The sequence below is a fragment of the Aquarana catesbeiana genome, linkage group LG02 (assembly GCF_042186555.1).
Source record: "Aquarana catesbeiana isolate 2022-GZ linkage group LG02, ASM4218655v1, whole genome shotgun sequence".
Classification (NCBI taxonomy): Eukaryota; Metazoa; Chordata; class Amphibia; order Anura; family Ranidae; genus Aquarana; species Aquarana catesbeiana.
This window is the reverse complement of record NC_133325.1, coordinates 404,043,201-404,066,780: the sequence shown is the minus strand read 5'-3', so window position 1 is coordinate 404,066,780 and position 23,580 is coordinate 404,043,201. Positions and strand designations below refer to the sequence as shown.

The 23,580-nt window shown below is 40.3% G+C and overlaps 1 protein-coding gene and 1 long non-coding RNA gene across 15 annotated transcripts in view; one reads left to right on the top strand and one right to left on the bottom strand.

Moving 5' to 3' along the window:
* MACF1 (microtubule actin crosslinking factor 1) overlaps positions 1-23,580 on the top strand; it is a 437,650-nt gene that overhangs the window by 83,734 nt on the left and 330,336 nt on the right. The gene's annotated exons all lie outside the window — the stretch shown is intronic.
* The window catches only part of LOC141128191 (uncharacterized), a 46,095-nt gene continuing 33,851 nt past the window's right edge, over positions 11,337-23,580 (bottom strand). For 3 of the 4 annotated variants that reach the window (XR_012241655.1, XR_012241654.1, XR_012241653.1), the window contains 2 exons: positions 14,645-14,797; positions 11,337-14,039 (listed from right to left, as the gene is read on the bottom strand). This is a non-coding gene — a long non-coding RNA (uncharacterized lncRNA). The remainder of the gene's footprint in view (positions 14,040-14,644; positions 14,798-23,580) is intronic. The other variant, XR_012241656.1, reaches the window with a different exon arrangement.

Here is a 23,580-nt window from a genome sequence, read left to right as displayed (position 1 = left end):
CTGAACCAGTGGTCTCTGTCTCCGCTGCTCAAAAACGATCCCAAATTTTTATTCTGCACCAGTCATATAGAACACCAGTACAACTTTTTGCTTGGGGCAGACAAGACTCCCCGGTATGTCCCAAGTGTAAAATTGACAATGGAGACCTGTTGCATATGCTATGGAAGTGTCTTAAAGTGTTACTAAACGCAGGACCCTGCATTCGCTATATCTGGTCTTCCACAGTACAAAGTAAATATAAGTTGCTAAATACTTTTTCTCGTCAGCGGTATATAGCAGTCTTGTGACTTCTATCAGGCTGGGTTCACACTGTTGCGAATTGGATGTGGTTTCGCTGCATCCAATTCGCATAGCAGGAGATTGTGGCAGGCTCTCTATGGAGCTGGTTCACACATCTCCACAGCAGCTGCAGTGCGAATTGCACAGGAGTCCTGTGCATCTTTTGTCCATTTCAGGTCCTAATTCAGACAAAAATTTGTGCCAAAATGGGTGTCCAGCCGAGCACTGGTTAAAGCTTGTAGGAGGAGTTTTCATTCTCTGACTTTTCTATGAGTTTGCAGAACCCCTGACCATCTGTCTAGACAGTGCTGATTGCCCCTGTGCTGATCACAAGCAGCCTCCCCCCAAAAAAAGCGTGTGCAGAGTGCTTTCAAGGCTCTGTATTATCAGAAGATGGATTGGGGACAGTAAAAGAAGGAGTTGATCAGAGAAGGCAGGATCAAACAGCCTTTTTGCACAATGTGCAGGATTAACTGCTTGGGTTCCACAGCAAGTATAACGAGCATGATTTACTGCATATACAGACTGATTTTACTGTTGTGGGTTTAGTAACACTTTAAGCTGGTAAGATATTGGAGAGATGTAACTGTCATTGATCAGACTTATACAGTACAAGTTCCATTAGGCTGACTAATATGTCTCTACGGGGCATTGGCTGAAGAGCTGTATACTCCTGCAGTTTATATAGCGCTTACATAACTCTTGTACCTCACCAGAAAAATAATAGCACAGTACTGGCTTTTACCACATCCTCCTACCTGTCGCAAATTCATGTAGAATACTTTTTTCTTGCATATAGGTTTTAGGGATTTGTATGTAGTGCAATGCAACAAGACTTCTGTAGGCTAGGGATTCTGTAGATGTGTAGCAAGCATTTAGTAAGTAGATGGGCATTGTAAGGATGCTTGTGATAAACCAAGAACTGGCCTTTTTTTGTTTTTTCCATGGTTTGTTCTTTTTCTCTGTGGCCTTTAGCCAGTTTAAGAATTTCTACCTAATGTGGTCCCAGTCTGTTTTTAGGCTGTTCATTCCGATCTCCACACAAACATTTTTAAAATTGTATGTCTGGACAAAATAGAATTTTAAACCTAGGCAGTACATATTTGCAATATTTGCCTATGTCCCTGTATTTGACCTCTTTAAATGGTCTGGAATGGTACAGCAAAATACACGTTGATCTGCCAGAAATGTATTCTGCTCCTAAGTCCTGATGTAGGCTGACAGCACAGAACATTTTGGACTAAAGCTGGCCATAGATGGTGCAACTTTCTTTTCTGCAACCTAGGGTTACATCGAGGAATATCGCTGGATTCCCCCATCAACACAGTCTGTTGATGGGGGAATCCCTCCTGCAGATCTATTGTGTTCTTCCAGTGGAGGCGCACAGGGAGCCGTCCCTGCCAGGAGAACACAGTGATTATTGCTAGCGGCTATAATCGCTGGCAATAACCAAATGAAAAATTGGACATGCTGGTTGTACCCAAGTTGTGTATGCATCAACTTGGTACTATCAGCCTGTACATAGACGGTTTGAATCGATTAAGTGTAGTCAGCCCTGCTTAGTTTTCCTTTGTAGTTCATAATAGGAACTAGGAGGGCTAATTACTTTCCTTGAGATAACACTGGACATGTGCAGCGGACAGGGGACAGTGCTGAATTTCTGACAGGATCAACAGTTTTTTTTTTTCTTTGCAATTATACAGATATAACAAAATGCTTGTAGGTCCAGTTCACACTGATGCGAATTCTGATGCAATTTTGATCCGTTCCAAATGCATCAATTCACATGTCATCTGAAATAACATTGTTTTCAATGAAGGTCGTTCACATCAATGCGGTGAGATTCTGATGCGGCTAAAAAAAGGGTTATGTGCAAGTTTGATCCCGTGCGGTGTGAATTCGGCTCCATAGACTTCAGTGGGACCGGAATAAAATCGCAATCCTGTGTTCACATTCTTTTGGACAGACATACAATTGCAGCTGTGGCCAGTCCCCTCACATATTCACATCAAATTTGCATCAGAATTGCACACAGAAATTGCACTGTGAATTTGTGCATCCGTCACACTCATAAATAGCTGTAATTTGCACCGCAGCAGTGTGAACAAAGCCTAAATGGTATATTTGACAGACCGTGGTTGGGGTTTACATACACTTTAATAGCATGGGAGCTTACTTCTCACATCCTGCTCTGACACCTGTCACTAGACAGGGACTGAAGGGCATAGTGTGGACACCAAGAGGTTGATTTACTAAAACAGGAGAGTGCAAAATCTGGTGCAGCTGTGCATGGTAACCAATCAGCTTCTAACTTCAGCTTGTTCTATTATGGAAGCTGATTGATTTCTGTGCAGAATTGCGCCAGATTTTGCACTCTTCAGTTTTAGTAAATCAACCCCACGAGTGTAATTTCTTACAGATTTATCCTCTTCATTATGGCTGTTTGTGGGATTGGTATTTGATTTCCCTTTAGATTAGATAAGCTGATTCCTAAATCTGGTCATACACAGAGCAAGATTTGACTGTTTCTTGATGAAGTCCCTGAAATTCACTCAGTGGGTGGCCTCCTGTTTGAAATCCCTGGATTAAAAAAATCTAATTACAGGAAACTGTTGGCCAAACTGCACCTGCATCCAATCGGTTGCAAGCACTGCTCGGTGTCAGCATACAATAGCTGCAACAGGAGGTTTGTCCATCTGCGCTGTTTTAGCATGGATGGAGAATCTGTTAGATTGTTAATGCAGGCTGAAGAGAAAAAAAAATTGTATGGCACCACTTAAGAGGGGCTACATTTTATCATTGTTGTTTTGTAATCTTCAGCCTTTGTTTAGACTTGAGAAGGATATCTGTCACAAAACACCTGTGTGATTTGGCCAAGAGCAAAGAAGTCTCTCCTAGACCCATATGCCACATATAATTCTAGACCTACTCACTGAGTCATTGTCTGGAACTAACCTATATTGTGAGAGTTGGGGAACGGTTGTTTCCTTCAGAGCCTAATCATAAACATGGTTTTCTAAATGTCTATTGTTGCTCACATATTGTGATCTTTCACACTGTAAGGCAGCCATAGACAGGCAGCTTCTCCACCAAGAACAATGAACACTAAATGATATGTGCCTGATTGCCAAGATGGCAGACCCTACTGGCACTCATGTAGCATTTCTTGAAATTCAACTGGCCCTGAGATGTAATAGATGGAGCAGCAGCCATTCCTGCGTTTATGGAGAAAAGTAAATGAATGCCGACCTGTAACAGATTTTTCAACACATTGTGTTAACAAGCACTTTTAACACTTAAAATCACTTGGATATTCTTAGAACAATTATTGTGTGAATCTGTTTAAAAAATGGGCGTATTTCTAACGTTTTGATTGTCCTGAATGGATGCATACAGATTTGTTAAATCTGCATAACACCACGCAGTTCACAAATCGTGATTGCCTGGTGTCCTGGATTGCTCAGTTCTCTGTAGTCGGACAGTCAACACAGGGCTCTGTACAGTGGGAACAATCTGTTTCATATCCCTGCAAAGCAGAGATCTGTTAGTAAAAGTAGCATGCATTATACACACTTTACATTGTTAGGCACACGTTTAACCTCTAGATTGCCTTATATGTTAACCCCTTCACAGCCAGTGTTGTGTAAGTCGCTGATCACTGCCATTAGTAGCAGTAAAAAAAAAAAAAATTCCAGTATATACAGTTAGGTCCCTATATATTTAGACACAGGCACAATTTTAGCTTTGTCAGGTATTTACCAAAACATATTCAAGCTATAGATATATAATGGATATGGGTTGAAAGTATACACTCTCATGTTTAATTTGAGATATATAGATATATATATATATATATATATATATATATATATATATATATATATATATATATATATATATATATAATTTTATAATATAATATTTTTTTTTTTCTTCAAAATTTTCCGTCCTTTTGTTTCATATTGCAAAAAATAAAAAAACTCAGTGGTGATCAAAGGCCACCAAATGAAAGCTCCATTTGTGTGAAAAAAAATTATATAAAATGGGTTTGGGTACAGCATTGCATGACGCAATTATCAGTTAAAGTAGTGCAGTGCCAAATAGCAAAAAAGTGGCCTGGTCATAAAGGGGTTAAAACCCCCTGGAAAAAAAAGCTGAAGTGGATATACTCCTCCCATGTTTCTATCCTGGCAGGTTCTCTTTAAGGCTAAAGTTTTCCTAGTACAGTGTAAATTACAAAAACCTTAGCATGTAAAGCGGTATTATTATAAATGTCATGGGAACCCATAAGTCAGTGATCTCCCAGACTTCAAATTCTTTGTGTCTTTTCAGATCTTCACTGTATTTTTTTTGTCTTCTAGGTGTCTTTATGTTATGATTGTGGATCAGCTGCTGAGTGCTCAGTGCCAGGCCAGAGGAATGATTTTGTGTAATAATAAAAAGGTGGCACAGTGAAGGGTGTGTTATATTGGCCCGCTTAAAGAATGTTCTGTTTCCAGTTGTGACAACAGCTGTAGGGTTGGCAAGGATGTGGCAGGATTGTCAATCACTGTGTGATTTGTTGTGCCAGGAAAGGAACTATTGTACTCAGTATACCAACAGAGGAGAAACATTCTTCATTCTTTCTGATATGTTTTTATAAGGAGAGTCTGAGACAGGTATTTCTTTAGAATTAGTTTGCTGCTTCTTAATTGGGATTTAAACTGTACTATTTTATTCCCTTGTGGTATTTGAAAGCAATGCAGATAAGCAACTTTTGACACAGTACCTAATGATATATTATGGCATTCAAAAGGAGTTGACAGCCTTGGCTCTTGAAGCTTAAAGTGTGTCTGACTTGGAAGGTGTGGCAGAGCAGTAAAGGTGTGTCTCTCCCCCCAGGACAGACGCTGAGAGGGGTAAACCAGGTGTGTCCCGACACTTCCTTCCTAGATCTTCCTAATCTGTCAAAGAACTATAATATGTGGTGGGGACTGCAATGATTTTCATTGGAGTCTGATCAAATCGGAATGCAGAATCCCCAGCCTTATGTGCCTGAAGAACAGCAGTGGCTGGAACAAGATGTTATCAGTGTTATTTGGATGCATAGCTAGAGGCAGTGGAAAACGTATGTGTATGTATATAGATAGAAAGATAGATGGATATAATATTGTGTGTGTATGTGTGTGTGTGTATATATATATATATATATATACACACACTATACAGTGGGGACGGAAAGTATTCAGACCCCCTCTTTTTTTTTTTTTTTTTATTGCAGCCATTTGGTTAAATCATTTAAGTTCATTTTTTTCCTCATTAATGTACACACAGCACCCCATATTGGCAGAAAAACACAGAATTGTTGACATTTTTGCAGATTTATTAAAAAAGAAAAACTGAAATATCACATGGTCCTAAGTATTTAGACCCTTTGCTCAGTATTTAGTAGAAGCACCCTTTTGATCTAATACAGCCATGAGTCGTTTTGGGAAAGATGCAACAAGTTTTTGACACCTGGATTTGGGGATCCTCTGCCATTCCTCCTTGCAGATCCTCTCCAGTTCTGTCAGGTTGGATGGTAAACGTTGGTGGACAGCCATTTTTAGGTCTCTCCAGAGATGCTCAATTGGGTTTAAGTCAGGGCTCTGGCTGGACCATTCAAAAACAATCACAGAGTTGTTGTGAAGCTACTCCTTCGTTATTTTAGCTATGTGCTTAGGGTCATTGTCTTGTTGGAAGGTAAGCCTTCGGTCCAGTCTGAGGTCCTGGGCACTCTGGAGAAGGTTTTCGTCAAGGATATCCCTGTACTTGGCCGCATTCATCTTTCCCTTGATTGCAACCAGTCATCCTGTCCCTGCAGCTGAAAAACACCCCCACAGCATGATGCTGCCACCACCATGCTTCACTGTTGGGACTGTATTGGACAGGTGATGAGCAGTGCCTGGTTTTCTCCACACATACCCCTTAGAATTAAGGCCAAAAAGTTCTATCTTGGTCTCATCAGACTAGAGAATCTTATTTCTCACCATCTTCAAGTCCTTCAGGTGTTTTTTAGCAAATTCCATGTGGGCTTTCATGTGGCTTGCACTGAGGAGAGGCTTCCGTCGGGCCACTCTGCTATAAAGCCCTGACTGGAGGGCTGCAGTGATGGTGGACTTTCTACAACTTTCTCTCATCTCCTGACTGCATCTCTGGAGCTCAGCCACAGTGATCTTTGGGTTCTTCTTTACCTCTTTCACCAAGGCTCTTCTCCCCCGATAGCTCAGTTTGGCCAGACGGCCAGCTCTAGGAAGGGTTCTGGTTGTCCCAAACGTCTTCCATTTAAGGATTATGGAGGCCACTGTGCTCTTAGGAACCTTAAGTGCAGCAGAAATTTTTTTGTAACCTTGACTAGATCTGTGCCTTGACACAATTCTCTCTCTGAGCTCTTCAGGCAGTTCCTTTGACCTCATGATTCTCATTTGCTCTGACATGCACTGTGAGCTGTAAGGTCTTATATAGACAGGTGTGTGGCTTTCCTAATCAAGTCCAATCAGTATAATTAAACACAGCTGGACTCAAATGAAGGTGTAGAACCATCTCAAGGATGATCAGAAGAAATGGACAGCACCTGAGTTAAATATATGAGTGTCACAGCAAAGGGTCTGAATACTTAGGACCATGTGATATTTCAGTTTTTCTTTTTTAATAAATCTGCAAAAATGTCAACAATTCTGTGTTTTTCTGTCAATATGGGGTGCTGTGTGTACATTGATGAGGAAAAAAATTTAAATGATTTTAGCAAATGGCTGCAATATAACAAAGAGTGAAAAATTTAAGGGGATCTGAATACTTTCCGTCCCCACTGTATATACCTATACAGTATCTCACAAAAGTGAGTACACCCCTCACGTTTTTGTAAATATTTTAATATATCTTTTCATGTTACAACACTGAAGAAGTGACACTTTGCTACAATGTAAAGTAGTGTACAGCTTGTATAACAGTGTAAACAGTGTAGTCCCCTCAAAATAACTCAACACACAGCTATTAACGTCTAAACTGCTGGCAACAAAAGTGTAAACCCGGCCTAATGCTCAGGGCTACCAATCTTTGCTATTGGAGCCTGTTGCTTGGTGAAAAGGCTGAGTGCTGACAAAATACTAAAAAAGCACAAGAACTGTTTTCTTTGGGGAACTGTGATAGTTAAGAAGTATCCTGAGTTTAGTTGGTGGCTCAGAAAAGCAGAAGTTTTCTTTCTTTTATGCTATGGTCCTGTTGTACAAAGTTCTCCTGCATAGATTCTATGTTTCTTAATTGTCTTTCTGAATTTAAGCTTTTATTTTAATTACACTTGTCTCACACATACATACATAATCTCACAAAAGTGAGTACACCCCTCACATTTTTGTAAATATTTTAATATATCTTTTCATGTGACAACACTGAAGAAGAGACACTTTGCTACAATGTAAAGTAGTGAGTGTACAGCTTGTATAGCAGTGTAAATTTGCTGTCCCCTCAAAAGAACTCCAACATATAGCCATTAATATTCAACCACTGGCAACAAAAGTGAGTGCACCCCTAAGTGAAAATGTCCAAACTGGGCCCAAAGTGAAAATACTTTGTGTGGCCACCATTATTTTCCAGCGCTGCTTTAACCCTCTTGGGCATGGAGTTCACAAAAGCTTTACAGGTTGCCACTGGAGTCTTCTTCTACTCCTCCACGACGACATCTCGGAGCTTGTGGATGTTAGAGACCTTGCACTCCTTCACCTTCTGTTTGAGGATGCCCGACAGATGCTCAATAGGGTTTAGGTCTGGAGACATGCTCGGCCAGTCCATCACCTTTACCCTCAGCTTTTTTAGCAAGGCAGTGTGTCATCGTGGAGGTGTGTTTGGGGTCGTTATCATGTTGGAATACTGCCCTGTGGCCCAGTCTCTAAGAGGAGGGGATCATGCTCTGCTTCAGTATGTCACAGTACATGGTTCCCTCAATGAACTGTAGCTCTCCAGTGCCGGCAGCACTTGTGCAGCCCCAGACCGTGACACGCCCACCACCATGCTTGACTGTAGGCAAGACACACTTGTCTTTTTACCCCTCAACTGGTTGCCGCCACACACGCTTGACACCATCTGAACCAAATAAGTTTATCTTGGTCTCACTCTCATCAAACCACAGGGCATGGTTCCGGTAATTCATTTCCTTAGTCTGTTGGTCTTCAGCAAACTGTTTGCGTGCTTTCTTGTGCATCATCTTTAGAAGAGGCTTCCTTCTGGGACGACAGCCATGCAGACCAATTTGATGCAGTGTGCGGCGTATGATCTGAGCACTTCCAGGCTGACCCCTTCATCCTCTGCAGCAATGCTGACAGCACTCATACGTCTATTTCCCAAAGACAACCTCTGGATATTATGCTGAGCACATGCACTCAACTTCTTTGGTCGACCATGGTGAGGCCTGTTCTGAGTAGAACCTGTCCTGGTAAACCGCTGTATGGTCTTGGCCACCATGCTGCAGTTCCGTTTCAAGGTCTAGGCAGTCTTCTTATTGCCTAGGCCAGTGATGGTGAACCTTGGCACTCCAGATGTTTTGGAACTACATATCCCATGATGCTCAACTACGCTGCAGAGTGCATGAGCATCATGGGAAATGTAGTTCCAAAACATCTGGGGTGCCATCACTGGCCTAGGCCTTCTTTTTAGAGCAGCAATTCTTTTTTTTTCAGATGCTCTGAGTTCTTTGATATGAGGTGTCATGTTGAACTTCCAGTGACCAGTATGAGAGAGTGAAAGCAATAACACCAAATTGAACACACCTGCACCCTATTCACACCTGAGACCTTGTAACACTAACAAGTCACATGACACTGGGGAGGGAAAATGGCTAATTGGGCCCAATTTGGACATTTTCACTTGGGGGTGTACTCACTTTTGTTGCCAGCGGTTTAGACATTAATGGCTGTGTGTTGTTATTTTGAGAGGACAGCAAATTTACACTGTTATACAAGGTGTACACTGACTACTTTACATTGTAGCAAAGTGTAATTTCTTCAGTGTTGTCACATGAAAAGATATATTAAAATATTTAGAAAAATGTGACGGGTGTACTCACTTTTGTGAGGTACTGTGTACACACACACACACACACACACACACACACCAAATATATATATGTGCTCATAAGTTTACATACCCTGGCAGAATTTATGATTTCTTGGCCATTTTTCAGGGAACATGAATGATAACACAAAAACATTTCTTTTACTCATGGTTAGTGTTTGGCTGAAGCCATTTAATATTTTACTCTTTTTAAATCATAATGACAACAGAAACTACCCAAATGACCCTGATCAAAAGTTTACATACCCTTGTGATTTTTGCCTGATAACATGCACACAAGTTGACACAAAGGGGTATGAATGTCTATTAAAGGTAACCATCCTCGTCTGTGATCTGTTTGTAATTAGTGTGTGTGTATAAAAAGGTCAATGAGTTTCTGGACTCCTGACAGACCCTTGCATCTTTCATCCAGTGCTTCACTGACATTTCTGGGTTCTAAATTACGGGGAAAGCAAAAGAATTGTCAAAGGATCTGCGGGAAAAGGTAGTTGAACTGTATAAAACAGGAAAGGGATACAAAAAGATATCCAAGGAATTGAGAATGCCAATCAGCAGTGTTCAAACTTTAATCAAGAAGTGAAAAATTAGGTTTTTTTTTTTTTTTTTTTTTTTTTTATATATAAAGCAAACCACGGTCAGGTAGAACAACTAAAATTTTAGCCACAACTGCCAGGAAAATTGTTCAGGATGCAAAGGAAAAACCCACAAATAACCTCATGTGAAATACAGGACTCTCTGAAAACATGTGGTTGTGGCTGTTTCAAGATGCACATTAAAGAGGCACTTGAAGGAAGATGGACTGCTTGGTCCAGAAGAAAGCCATTACTACGCAAATGCCACAAAAGTATTCCGCTTGCAATACATCAAACGGCACATAGACAAGCCTCAAACCTTCTGGCACAAAGTCAATTGGAGTGATGAGACCAAAATTTAGCTTTTTGGCCACAACCATAAACGCTTCATTTGGAGAGTCAACAAGGCCTATGATGAAAGGTACACCATTCCTGCTGTGAAGCACAGAGGTGGATCGCTGATGTTTTGAGGATGTGTGAGCTACAAGGGCACAGGAAATTTGATCAAAAGTGGCAAGATGAATGCAGTATGTTATCAATAAATACTGGAGGAAGATTTGCATTTATCACCAGGAAGCTGCGCATGGGACGTACTTGGACATGTCAACATGACAATGATCCAAAACACAAGGCTAAATCCACCTGTCATTGGCTACAGCAAAATAAAGTGAAGGTTCTGGAGTGGCCATCTCAGACTCCTGACCTCAATATCATTGAGCCACTCTAGGGAGATCTCAAACATGCAGTTCATGCAAGACAGCCCAAGAATTTACAGGAACTGGAGGCTTTTTGCCAAGAGAAATGGGCAGCTTTACCATCTGAGAAGAGAAAGAGCCTTATCCACAAATACCACAAAAGACTTCAAGCTGTCATTGATGTTAAAGGGGGCAATACACAGTATTAAGAACTGGGGGTATGTAAACTTTTGAACAGGGTCATTATGATTTAAAAAGAGTAAACACAGTTGATTGATAATAAATGGCTTCAGCCAAACGCTAACCATGAGTGAAAAAAGTTTTTGTGTTATTCATATTCTCTGAAAAATGGTCAAGAAATACTAAATTCTGCCAGGGTATGTAAACTTATGAGCACAACTGTGTGTGTATATATGTATTTATGTATGTATGTGTGTGTGTGTGTGTATATATATATATATATATATATATATATATATATATATATATATATATATATATATATATATATATATATATATATATATACACAATGTGTGTATGTATATATAATTTATATTTATTTATTTTGTCCCTGCCTCATCCCCATAGCAACCTTATACAGTTCTGTTAACCGCTCCTTCAGTATATGTAGTGTCAATCCCCACAGTAACTAAGTGCCCCCCCCCCAACTTCCAGAAAGCAGGATCTTTTCAGGGCTGGGAACCTAAGGCTAAAGTTACCCTATAGTGACTGATGAAATTAAATTGTAGAGTCGCACTGCAGCATCGTAGCATTTGTAAATAATTTTTGTAGAGCTTTGGTAATGCTCTTAACTTATTGTGACAGTAGAGTTACTGTGACTTTGCTTGTCTTGTCCTTTTGGCATATAGCTGTTGATGTGCACATTGCAATTCTGCGGTTCTGTCAGTCATTCCCTGTTTGCTCTATTACAGAAGCATTATTCTTCAAACATATTGACTTGCTACAAAGACATTTTTTGTAGATTTGCACTTCAAACTTTAGCCAGTTCAGCAGGGACTGAGCAAATTTTGATCCATCTATGGCTGTTCCTGTTTGAAATGAGTTGATCTGATGATCGACTTCTCTTGAACAGGACTGTTGGTATATTTTTGTTCAGTCGGTGCTTGGAGCCAATTGGCTTCAGTGCAAAACTGAAGTTCTGTTGTCAGAACACAATAGCACGGTGGGGAAGATTACTTCATCCACCTTGAATGTGTGGATGGGGGTATCCGGCTGGCCCGATTAGAAAAAAAACAACCCAAAATGATAACATCGATTGAACTTTAAATAAAGCACATAGGTGACTTGTACAATTGTATTGGAAATTGGTATAGTAATCATAAAAAACACAACATATAATATTCAGTTCATAAAGATCAATGTACATACAATGAGGGCATTTGGCCACATGATTGCAAACAATTGGTATCGCATAATACATATACTAAAAAATATATATAGAGTAAAAACATGTAATACATGAGAACATGGCATAATAGCTCTAATCATTTTGTGGATTGATCCACTCTTCAGGAGCATGCACGTGAGTTGGATAAATGTAATATGATGGAGGGAAATTCTAGTGGTCTGAAAAAGGTATGAAGTAAATAAACTCAAAAATAAAACTGTATAGACTCCACTCTCTAAATGAAATTTAATTTAAAGTCCCAACTCCTTGCCCCCGTTTCATTTAGATAGGGATGGAGGCAACCAACCTTACCAGGTCACAGAGTCATTTAAACTCCCAAGTGTTCCCCTTTTTTAGCTGGTAAGGTTGAATAGACACTAGTCCATTCAGTGTAGCCTGAGAGAGTGTGTGTCTACTGTTTTTTATTGTTTTGCTAAGAAACACTTCTAAAAGTTTTGAATATATCTACACTCTCCACTAACGCCACCAACTGTGGAAGGGAGTTCCACATCCTTACTTCCATTAACTTTACACAGTTTAGGATTGAACTGCTTCTCGTCCAACTTCATTGTGTGGCTGCTTGTCTCTTTTTAGTTTTTAAAGCAGCATTGAACTCCGCAAAATTCATCCATCCATCTTCAGCATTGTGACATGTACTTACCTTGCTGAACACTTTTTTTTTTTTCTCCCTGGGTTATTTTTGGTTGCCAGCTTTTTTCTGCCTTTTGATTGGCCAGCAGGGGATGACATGTGCATAGGATTCAGTCATTTCAGAATGTGCTGGAAATGCACTCTGTGCTGCGCAACTCAGCGTACAAAAATTAGAAGACTGCAAACAGGCAGGCAAGTGTGACTAGCATGTTTTTTCTGCAGTAAAGAGCTGCATGCTTACAGTTTTTTTTAATTTTAGATTTCATTCCACTCTAAACTTTTAGTTGTGGTTGGAGTGACTCTTAAAGTTTAAACTTTGGTACTCCATAGCTTTTAGATTCTAATAGCAATGAAAAAAAAAAAAGTGCATTTATTATTTTTGCCCACAGGAGACTGCAAAGCATTATACTTGCGATCAGTGGATCACAGGTGCAACGTCCGACTCTTTCACATCCTCCTTCAAGCATGAATGGACTGTGAATGTGCTCGTGGTCCATCTAAACTACAATTTGTCTGCTGCAGTGGAAGACATGACTTGTAGTCTATTCATTCATACCTGTGAATGAATGACATGGCTGTGTGGGTGGAGCCCTGCACTGCCACGCAGATTTTCAAATGTGACCGTGGGTGTGGGGCAGAAGAACACCCACCTGCTGTCACAGAGAATGGGGGGGGAGGAGGTGCTGTTTGAACATGTTACACCCTAAATACCGGTGTAACATGTTCCAAAGGTGAACTTCGCCTTTAATCTACCACAAATACCATGGATGACAAATTTTCTTCTCTGCTTACCTGTTTTGGGCTTGTGTAGACAAACTTTAGGCTCAAATGCATTGGCATTACCACTTGAATGCATGTGTTTGCTATGTTTGGACTACAGCATAGTGATGGTAGCCTGTTCCCAAAAAACTGACAGCTAAGGTAAACTATACATTTCATGGTTAGCTGACTGTGAAGACCTTATTCAACATGACATGTTTGGTGCGGAGTGTGACGAGCCTTTAATTAACAGAGAGCAATATGTGAATACTTATTTTTGTTGATAGTTTCCTGTTGGTCCTCTGCATGTCATTAACAGGCTGTCTTCTTAATGTCCATTACTGTACAGTAGGGAATTGGTAAATTAATAGTTGTTAGTACTTCCAGTTTAAGAATGCTTACTGCTTAGGGAAATCTGAAATACGGCTTTTGGTTGTCAAGCAGACGGTTTCCCAGTATCGGGTCAGCTTCCCTTCTACACAAGGACATCACTGGATTTTATAGGCTTGTATTTTGGGTAGGTGGTGTTATTGTTGTATGAGGCTCAGCAGAATCCCCAGACATGCTTCAGGGAATGGTCACTTCCTGCTAATCAGAAAATAGAACTGATGTGAGGAAACTACTGTACACAGGAAAGGAAGTTACTGGGATTAGTGTACATTTGGCTCACTGTCAAATCAAAATAGATTGCAAACAAGTCGGCTGTCTGAGAAGCCATTATTAAGCAAGAGTAAGGGACAAATTTGGCCTACAGCTAACCTTGCGCTTTAAATGTGAAGGCTGACCATACAGAGACAGAGATATTGTGTCAGCTATATCAGGAGAGTTATGAGGATCCTCTTCTATTACTAAATATGGAGCCAGGAATTCAAGCAATTTTTTTTTCCTAAAAGCATAAGTTGCACAGTTCACGGACAATTGCTGACAATGTTCAGATTGATCAGATATATATATATATATATATATATATATATATATATATATATATATATATATATATACTGGTTTAAAGCCAAACTCCGGGCAAACACATTTAAAAAAGAATCTACTTTCATCTTTTAAACTGCTTTACTTATCAAAACATTTTTTCATTTTGTACAGTCACTCTTGTGAATCATGCACTTTTTCTAGTTATCCCCCTGTGAGTGTGACACTGCTTTTTAGAGCCTTTGGTTCACAGCTTCCTAAGTTACCTGTCATCACACTGGTGATGTCCTCCCGGTGATTTTCCTCTGGTTAGCCTGTCTAAACACCTTCCTCTCCAGGGATGACGACATTGTATGATAAAAAGATCACGATTGCTCACAGTAGAAACCTTCCACTCCCAGTCTGATTTCTAGTGTGCTCTGTGGGAACAAAACTTCAGATTGTAGTATTTAAAAAGAGAAAAAAATGGTTTTAGTTGAATTTATCATGTAATAAAGGGAGTTTTTAATATCCGCCTGAAATGTTGCTTGTAATTCTAACAGCCACTATACTATTGATGCACAGTTTGATTTACCTGTATCTAGATACTTTTAAATTAATCGTGTTTAAAGAGAAACTGTCACTGCTTTCTCCTCCCTCCATCTTGGACAGCCAAAGATGACTTCAGGGCTTCACGCGCCTTTCTTATTGCTGATATGAGCTCTTCCTAAATCTGTTGGAAACCTTCAATAATGTACACCTCAACTTGCAGTGACCAACAAAATAGAAGCTTCTGGAAAATGTGTACAGTGAGTCGTCTTAGGTTTCTGTTAGTACATTGGCAGTATTTGACCACTGCATATATGTTCCTTTGAGATGATTTATAGGAGCCTATTGTCAGAATTGTTTGTAGTATTGCGTGGTCGAATCATACTGCATGTTGTTCAACATTACAAGCTCTAATTGTTCTAAAGTCACAAGGTTTTTTTTTTTACCTTTTTTTAAAGTGATTTGTAAAGTCTCGTTTAAAAAAAAAAAACAAAAAAAACCCCCAAAACTTATTTGCTCTGTGCAGTGGTTTTGGATCCTCCTCTTCTTGGGGTCCCTCTTCACTGCTCCTGGCCCTGCTTTTCTATCGAGTGCCCCCACAGCAAGCAGCTTGCTGTGGGGGCACCCGAGCCGAGCTGCAGCTCCGTGTGTCTATAGACACACAGAGCCTGACTCTGAAACGAGCCCACGTGTCTACCCTCATAGTAAGCGGCCTTCTATGGGGCTATGCGAAAGAAGGAAACGTACAGTATACTTAAAAAAAAATCTAAAGGCTGCTTCCTAATCTACCTCCAAAAATTCGAATTGCCTGGACGTCTCTGTCTTCAAGTCCCCAAAGCAGAACACGCATGCAGTGGTCAGTACTCCTAGCCTGAATACGTGTTTTAGGTCAGTGACTCGAGTTATTGAAGCCAGAACAAGTAGTATTAGAGACTAGTCAACCAGAAATAGGTCACAAATGGTAGCCTCCCCATATTACTCGGGACTGGATTCCTTTAAACCTCCCGGTAAAATATATATTTTTTGTAACCTTTTGTCCACTGTTGTGATTTATTGATTTTTACATTTTTTTTAGAGATGTCTCTGAGACTTTGTTGTTCATAGCCAGTTGACTGATAACCTTCATGGAAAATGGATTTAAGGCCTAGTCACTTAGTAAAAGAACAAGTATGTAGTCTCAGCAAAATAGTTGACTAGTTGGTGTTAATGGTTAGACATGGGTCCTCATCCTGCCAGTGTGAAGTTTGGGTAGTTTTCTGTTTCTGTAGAGAGTGATACAAGTCTAGATTTTAGCTCATGTGTTTATAAAGTCATGAACCTTCAACTTCTCCCTGAAACCCTTTCCAATTCCAGAATAGTCCATGGCAGAATGGGACATTCAATCTAGGAATAATGTAGTCAGTTGCTGGTTAATCTACTAGCATGCTGTGCACCATGCAGACTCCATGACGATAGTTCCCAAGTGGGATTTAACTTCCAGTGCTGCTAGGCAAGCAGGCTAAATACTCAGAAACCAATCCCTGGTGTTAATGATTAAAGGAATTTAAGCCAAAACATAACAGAATGGGTCTGGTCAGTGAGATCAGCTGAGGAAGGCAAGCCTAGTGCGTAATGAGATTTTCAGGAAGAGTAGACATCACGCAGTCCTATGTGGATGAAAATGTATTTCCTGGTTTTATTTGTCTCTAAGAAAATCGGTTTTGTATCCGATTTGGTTGAAAACAAACATTTCTTTTAATGTAGTTTACTGTGTGCAGTGGAAGCCTAACACCAAACTGATAAGGTATACTTGAAAAGGGCTGTGTCCTTTTGTGCAGCAGTATTATAATGTGATAGAACAAAGCTACTCTGTGTGATAGATGTCTGTCATCCAGTAACTGCAATACTCTTGACAATTTTCTACCTTTTACCACTTTTTGTTCTTTATTTACATTGCAAACATCAGTTGTGCCACTGTTCAAAGTACATGCTACTTTTCATTATTGTAGAGTACATGTGGCCTCAAGCACACTGCAACTGTCAAATACCCGTTTTATAGGCGTTTTTTTTTTTTTTTTTTCCTGTCCCTAAATGCCCCTCTGTTAGCCTATGTGTCCATGCATACAGAGGCATTTACAGGCGGGGGCATTTTGGGCAGATGTTTGAATGCGCCAAAATCGCGTTCGGGAGAGAAGCATTTGGGCAGAAAAAACACCCAATGTGTTTAGTGCCTGAACATTTGTTCATTTCAATAGCTAGAATAAATTCATTTTCTGGCCAGTGAAATGGATAAATGCACAAACACTTGACCAACTAAACACTTTGAAACGCTTTGAAAAACAGGCAAATTTTTAATGCTGCTTTTCTCCTACCTAGAGAAAGACATTCAGAAGAGCCTAGTGTGCATGAGGCCTGAGGGTAGTGAAGCCTTTTTTCGGAGGCCAGATTGTTTGCCTACATCTATTAACGATAACCATCCAAATATGTGACCAGTTTTAAGACCTTTAAGGTGGTTATAAACTCCAATCTCTGACTTGTACCTTTTAGGTAAGACTATAATAAGGCTTACCTATAGGCACTGTAGATATCTTCTAAACGGGCACCGATGACGTCATCAATGCATGCACTCTGAAGGAACGGCCACCCAGGCTGTTTCTTCAGAATCCTGTGCCGTAAACAGCGGTTCCCCAGCAAATGTGTGGGAGTGACATCATCGTGGCTTCAGCCAGTCATACAGCCGGAGCCCACGAACCCGGAAGAAAGATGTGTGAAGATGGTAGTGGCCTCCAGCAATGACAGCGCATCACTTTAATGCTTCAGCTTCAGGTAAGTTTCACATAATGTGCTAGTAAGCAATGCATACGAGCACATTATGGCTTTACCATACAAGTCAGGGAAAAAAAAAAATGTCGCCCAGCGGTTTACTACCACTTTTTTAAAGTACTGGTAACTATTAAAGCTAATTAATTCCATTAAAATATTGAGGCTCTTTTTCTTATCAGCAGACAGTGGGGCTTGCTGCCTTCTCAAGTTCTAATTTTTGCTGTTCATTTTAAAGGATAGTGTGACCATAACATTTGGTCTTCTTCCTTGTGGAATCAACGAAAACAGCTACAATAGAAAACAAAGTAAACCAAATCTAGCAACCAGAAGACTGCTTAATAGCAAGAATGGTGGACATTCTTTGTGGAATTCTAAGGAATGCATTCACGGGTCTTCTAGGCTTCATGGCATACTTTCAAATAAAGTAGGACTACAGTAAAAGTTCTTTTTAAACTCTAAAGAGAGTCTTTGTCAGGATTCTAGTGCTGTCTCAGGATTCGGGAGATTTCCCCTCTCTTCAGGTTTCAGCGACACAACAGAACGTGAAAGGAAATATCTCAAAGTGAGGGAAAATCCCACCTTTTGATAGTTGTCACCAGAGCAGATCCCCCCAATTAAAAAATTTCCTCTTTGTCTATTTCCAGTGACATCCTTAAACTTTTGGTTCTGTCCCCAGGACAAATAGTGGAGCTGGATCTCCCTAATGTAGACATATGCAGCAGGGAAAACCCAACAGAGTTTTGAATTCTTTGGTGCCCAAACCTTTTGGTACTCACTGTGTGGCCAATGGACCCCAGCAGTCTGTTGTAGATTAGGAACACTGATTCGTAAAGGGTTAATAGCGATGATCTCTCCCAGCCTTATGTATCATGTCCGCTATATTTCACAGTTTTCGCAGCATGTGTTCCTGTCTCCAAGCAAGCCTATAACATGTCTCTAACCATCATCTCTAGGGGTGCACCGAAATGAAAATTCTGATACTGAAACCGAACATTCAGGATGCACCTGGCCAAAACCGAACTTGACTTTTTTTTTTTTAAATTATACATTTTTATAAATAATTTGTATTCTACTTTTTTCTTTTTATTTCTTTATTTTCAATTTTGCAATGTTAAATTACAGACCAAAAAAACCATGAAAGTCAAAATTGACGAGAGATACATACGTTTAGCAGTAAATGAGGATATGAATACTCGTAGCGTTACTTGGATATAAGAAGGTACATTAAGAGTACTCTGAGGCAGATCATATTAAGTCAAAGACAATTCCTTTATCTCTCAGCTATTTGATCATGATTAGCAGAACTGCCCGTCATTCATGTGCTTGAATACAAACGTTATATTCGAGCTTTTAATTGATATCTTGAATTTAAATTATTATAAATTTGTAGGCCATTATCGGCACCTTTTTGAAGCGATGTTAAAAATCCTGCTAGGTGCATATTTGGTCAGCACCTCCCAATTGAAATGCATTGAAAACACAGCAAGAACACATCAAAAATGCACCTGTATTGTGTTTTTGATGCATGTTTGAGTCACGTGACCTATGAAAATGAGAAGGTAAAATCGTGGGTGTTTTTGGCAGCCATTATCGGCACTTTTTTTGCTTTCGCCACACCGCTGAGAACCCTATTTTCGGCGGCTGAAATTTTGGTGCACCATTAATCATGTTCTCTAGGAAGTCTCCATTCTCTGACAGTCTGACACTTCCCATTATGGCGGACCTTTGGTGATCTTCTGGAGCCGCAGTTGAGGCCCTTAGCCCTGGTTCACACCAGCACGGCGATGAAATCACACTACTTCAGCGTGATTTCAAAGCCGCTGATCAGTGTGGGACCCTTTGTCAAAGTTGAGTTGAGTTGCAACTACAGGGGGTCCCCTAGTTACAAACATCCGACTTACAAACGACTCCTACTTACAAACGGAGGGAGACAACAGGAAGTGAGAGGAAATCTACCCCTAGGAAGGGAAATTCACTCCTGTAAGAGCTATTATGGGGAAAAGGTACCTCCACTGATGCTTTACCACCAATCCTTGTTTCCACAACAATCCAAAATTTTCAAAATCCAATTGTCATTGGGACAGAAAGTGAGGTGAAATCTTCTGAACAGGAGCACAGACAGCAAAACAAATGTTACAGGGGTGTTAACCTCTCCCTATGCTATCCAAAAAGCTTAAAAATATTTTTTTTGGCTGGAGCTACACTTAACAAATGTACCTGTTCCGACTTACAAACAGATTCAACTTAAGAACAAACCTACAGTCCCTAACTTGTTTGTAACCCGGGGACCCCCTGTATTTGAACGGTTCTATTGACAATGGGGTGCGACTTGTCATGCGCATTTGAACTGTCAAATTGCACCGGTGTGAACCAGGGCTTAATAAATAAATAAATTGACAAGCACTGTCCTAATCCTTCCGTCCAAATAAAAAATGGATTGCGTGCATTAATATAAAAGTGTGTTTTGTACTGGCAAAATGCTGTTTATCTGGTAAAGTAGATGTTTATGGTACAAGTTCAAAATTGTTCAGAGCTGCAGAGACTTTCACAGTAAATTGGACAAGTGTGGTTGTGACAGTGCGAGTTTTCTGTATTCATCGTGTTGTCTCTAGGTTGTCAGCCAACCTATTCTTTTCAAGTGTGAAATTTAATTTGCATTCTAAATACTCACTTTTTTAAATCTCAGCTAATCCTTTTCCAAGAATGATGTATACTTGTGTACCTCATTCAGGTGCCAATATTTCTGTTTTTCTCTTACTGTCTGTTTTTTAAATACTGCATTTTGGTTAGTGCTCAACATCAAACGCTGCATAATATGTTAAAGTTGAACTCCACCCAAGAAGGGGAAGTTCTGCTTTAGGTCCTCCTCTCCCATATTTGGCATGTTATTTTTTGGGAGGGGGGGTGGGGGGTACCTAGTTTTTACAGGTTCTGAACCCACTTCCACTCGAATTGCTGAGACGATCTAAGCGGAAGTTCTCCTCCCCACCCCTGTGCCCCACCTGCAGTCTTCTGGCACAAGTCACAGGTGCTAGGAGACTGTGTGACCATTCACAAAGCACAGCACGGCTCATGCATGCCCAGTGGTTGGCTGGCTGTGAAGCCAAAAGCTGCATAGCCGGCTGCCCACAGGATGCCAGCGCTGGGAAAGCACTAGCCCAAGTGAGGATGGCGCTGGATCCCTGGACATGTAAGTGTCCTATTAAAAGTCAGCAGCCACAGGATTTGTAGCTGCTGACTTTGAATCCTTTTGCTCAGACTGAACCTTCTCTTTAAATAGCTCACATTTATTATCCTTAATTGTGTGCATGAGAATTTTAATATTTATAGTCCAGTCATTGTTTACAGTGTATAACTTTAAAGTGAGCTATGCATTATGTATAGAAATATAGATTCAAGCCTGCCACTCAGTGCTGAGTCTTGAATGGTTTGAATTAAGCACTTAATATACGCTTTAATTTCTAAGGAGCGCTAATCCTTTAAAATAGGAGGAAATAATAAAATGCACGCTAGGGACAGCTATAAAGGGACTTGTGTAATGAACCTTCCAATAATGTATGGGAGTGGAGCTTTTCTACACTTTGATAAAAATCAAGGGGCTTTGGTTGGACTTTGAAGTGTCACTGAGGGACTGGCCATGTTGGTATGAGCTGTTGGGTGACTGGTTTTACTGGTGTAACAGCTGGTTACGGGGCCCCCAGCAACTGGTTATTGGATTCCCAGCTGTTCAGTCTCTCCCTCTACTGGAATTTCTGGTGTCTGCTCAATTTGTTTTAACCCTTGGTAATTTTCAATTCTTTGAATAACTACATTCCATAATTTAGGAATCAGACAATGCTTTATAGCTGCATTAAATGTAAATTTCCAGTATAGGTTTTTGATAAAAATGAATAGAGTAGTTTCACTTTCGCTCTGGTGCTGTTTGTGTCCTTATATAGTCTAAAAAGTAATTGAAATTCCAGGAATTCATAAGCAAATATTACCTCCTTCCTTTCTGTACAAATTAGGATTTTCTTGCTTTTGACAATTGAACAGCTTACAATTTACTAATAATTCATTAAAGATTTTCAGCTGTGGATTCTTATATTTTCTTTATCAAACCCTCACCAATTCCATTCATTGTTGAGGGCTGCAAATATATGGATAATGGATTTCTGAACACTAGTGTTCAGATTAGTTCCTACCCTTTCTGGTGCTTCTGGTTTTATGTTTTGAGACAATAATTGCCAATTATGTTTCTTAACATTTGCATCCAGTATGGAGGATTGTAAAATATACCCCACTTTCTTAATGATCTGAGAGCCGCTACTTGTGATGCAGAAGGATTCCCAAACATGGCCCCCTGCAGGATATTTGCATATCTAGAAATTCTAATGGAATAAATAAAAAATATTAATACTAAGAAGTTTCCCATGGCAAGCCATTTGAACATGTCGTTAAATTTTAAATATGACTGCTGATACAAGATGCAGAGTGACAAAAGTTGCTCAGCACAGATACTGCCACTGACCCTACGTTGTGTTTTCTGGATTTTTACTTAAATTGATTTGAAAGAAGTCAGATTCATGTAAATGAATTGAAGTTTATGATTTTAGCACAGTTTTTGTTTCCCTTTTCACCTGCAGATGCTCTATGACTTGCTATGTTAAAGCTGGAGGATTGCTATAATTTATAGCGAAAAAGGAAGTAAACCTTTGTGGGTCTTTTCCCCCTTTCTTCTTCCCTGCAAAGTAAAGGCAAAATGTGCAAGTATGCATCACATACTAGCACATTTAGGTGACACTTGCAAACGAAGCCCTTCAGACCGCATACATCTTTGCCCATCTTCGTTCCAGGGCCACGGACTCCGGCTGTGTGACTGGCCAGAGCCGTGTGATGTCACTCGCGCGTGGGAGCTGCCGGTCACAGCACACACTGCTGAAGAAATGGCACAGGCAATCGTTCTTTCAGAGCGCATGCGCCGATGACATAATCGGCGCAGTTTACAGTAAATATCTCCTAAACAGCGCACGTTTAGGAGATATTTACGGTACCTATAGGTAAGCCTTATTCTAGGCTTACCTATAGGTACAACTTACACAGGGAGGTTTACAATCTCTTTAAAGTGGAACTTTAATCAGAAAATAAAGTCCTGCTAGATCACCTCATGCTGGTCCTTCTTGCAGGTATAGCGATGAAAAACATTAAAAATAAGTACCTATACTGTTTAAAATCCAGTAATACACCGTCTCACCCTGCTCTGCACATGTACAGTTGCTCTCCATTTTTGGCATTGTGCCGAAAATCAGAGCCACTAGAGGCCAATCTGCTGACAGCTTAAAGATATACTGCTGTTCAGGGGCTCTAGGCTTCAGCAAAATGGCAGCCTCCAGCAAGAAGACACCGGAGCCATACTGGAGGCAATATACAGCACACACTCATTTTAGTAGCATAAATTATTCATGTGGAATGTATGTTCCTTGCTAAAGAACATTATTTTTGATAACGTTGTTATGGGTAAAGTTCCTGTTTAAAGAGGAGCTCCAATCATTTGAATCTAAAAGCCAGCACCTACAAAAACTGTAGCTGCTAACTTTTAATAACCAGACACTTGCCTGTTCCAGGATCCAGCGCTGTGCTCACCTGAGCCCATTTCACCAGTCAGACCATTTCACCTCAGTCCCTGGTGTCACCATCTTAACTGTGGGCACCCAGCTGTGACTGCTTGCGGCTTCCCAGCTGCTTCCCCACTGTGCATGCACGAGGCTCCCTGCACATTGTGAATGGACCCACAGTCTTCTGGGACCTGTGACGTGTCCCAAAGGACTGTGAGGAGGGAGGAAGGAGAATGAGGCGATCCAAGCAGAAGTGGGAGCAGGTACCTGTCAAAACC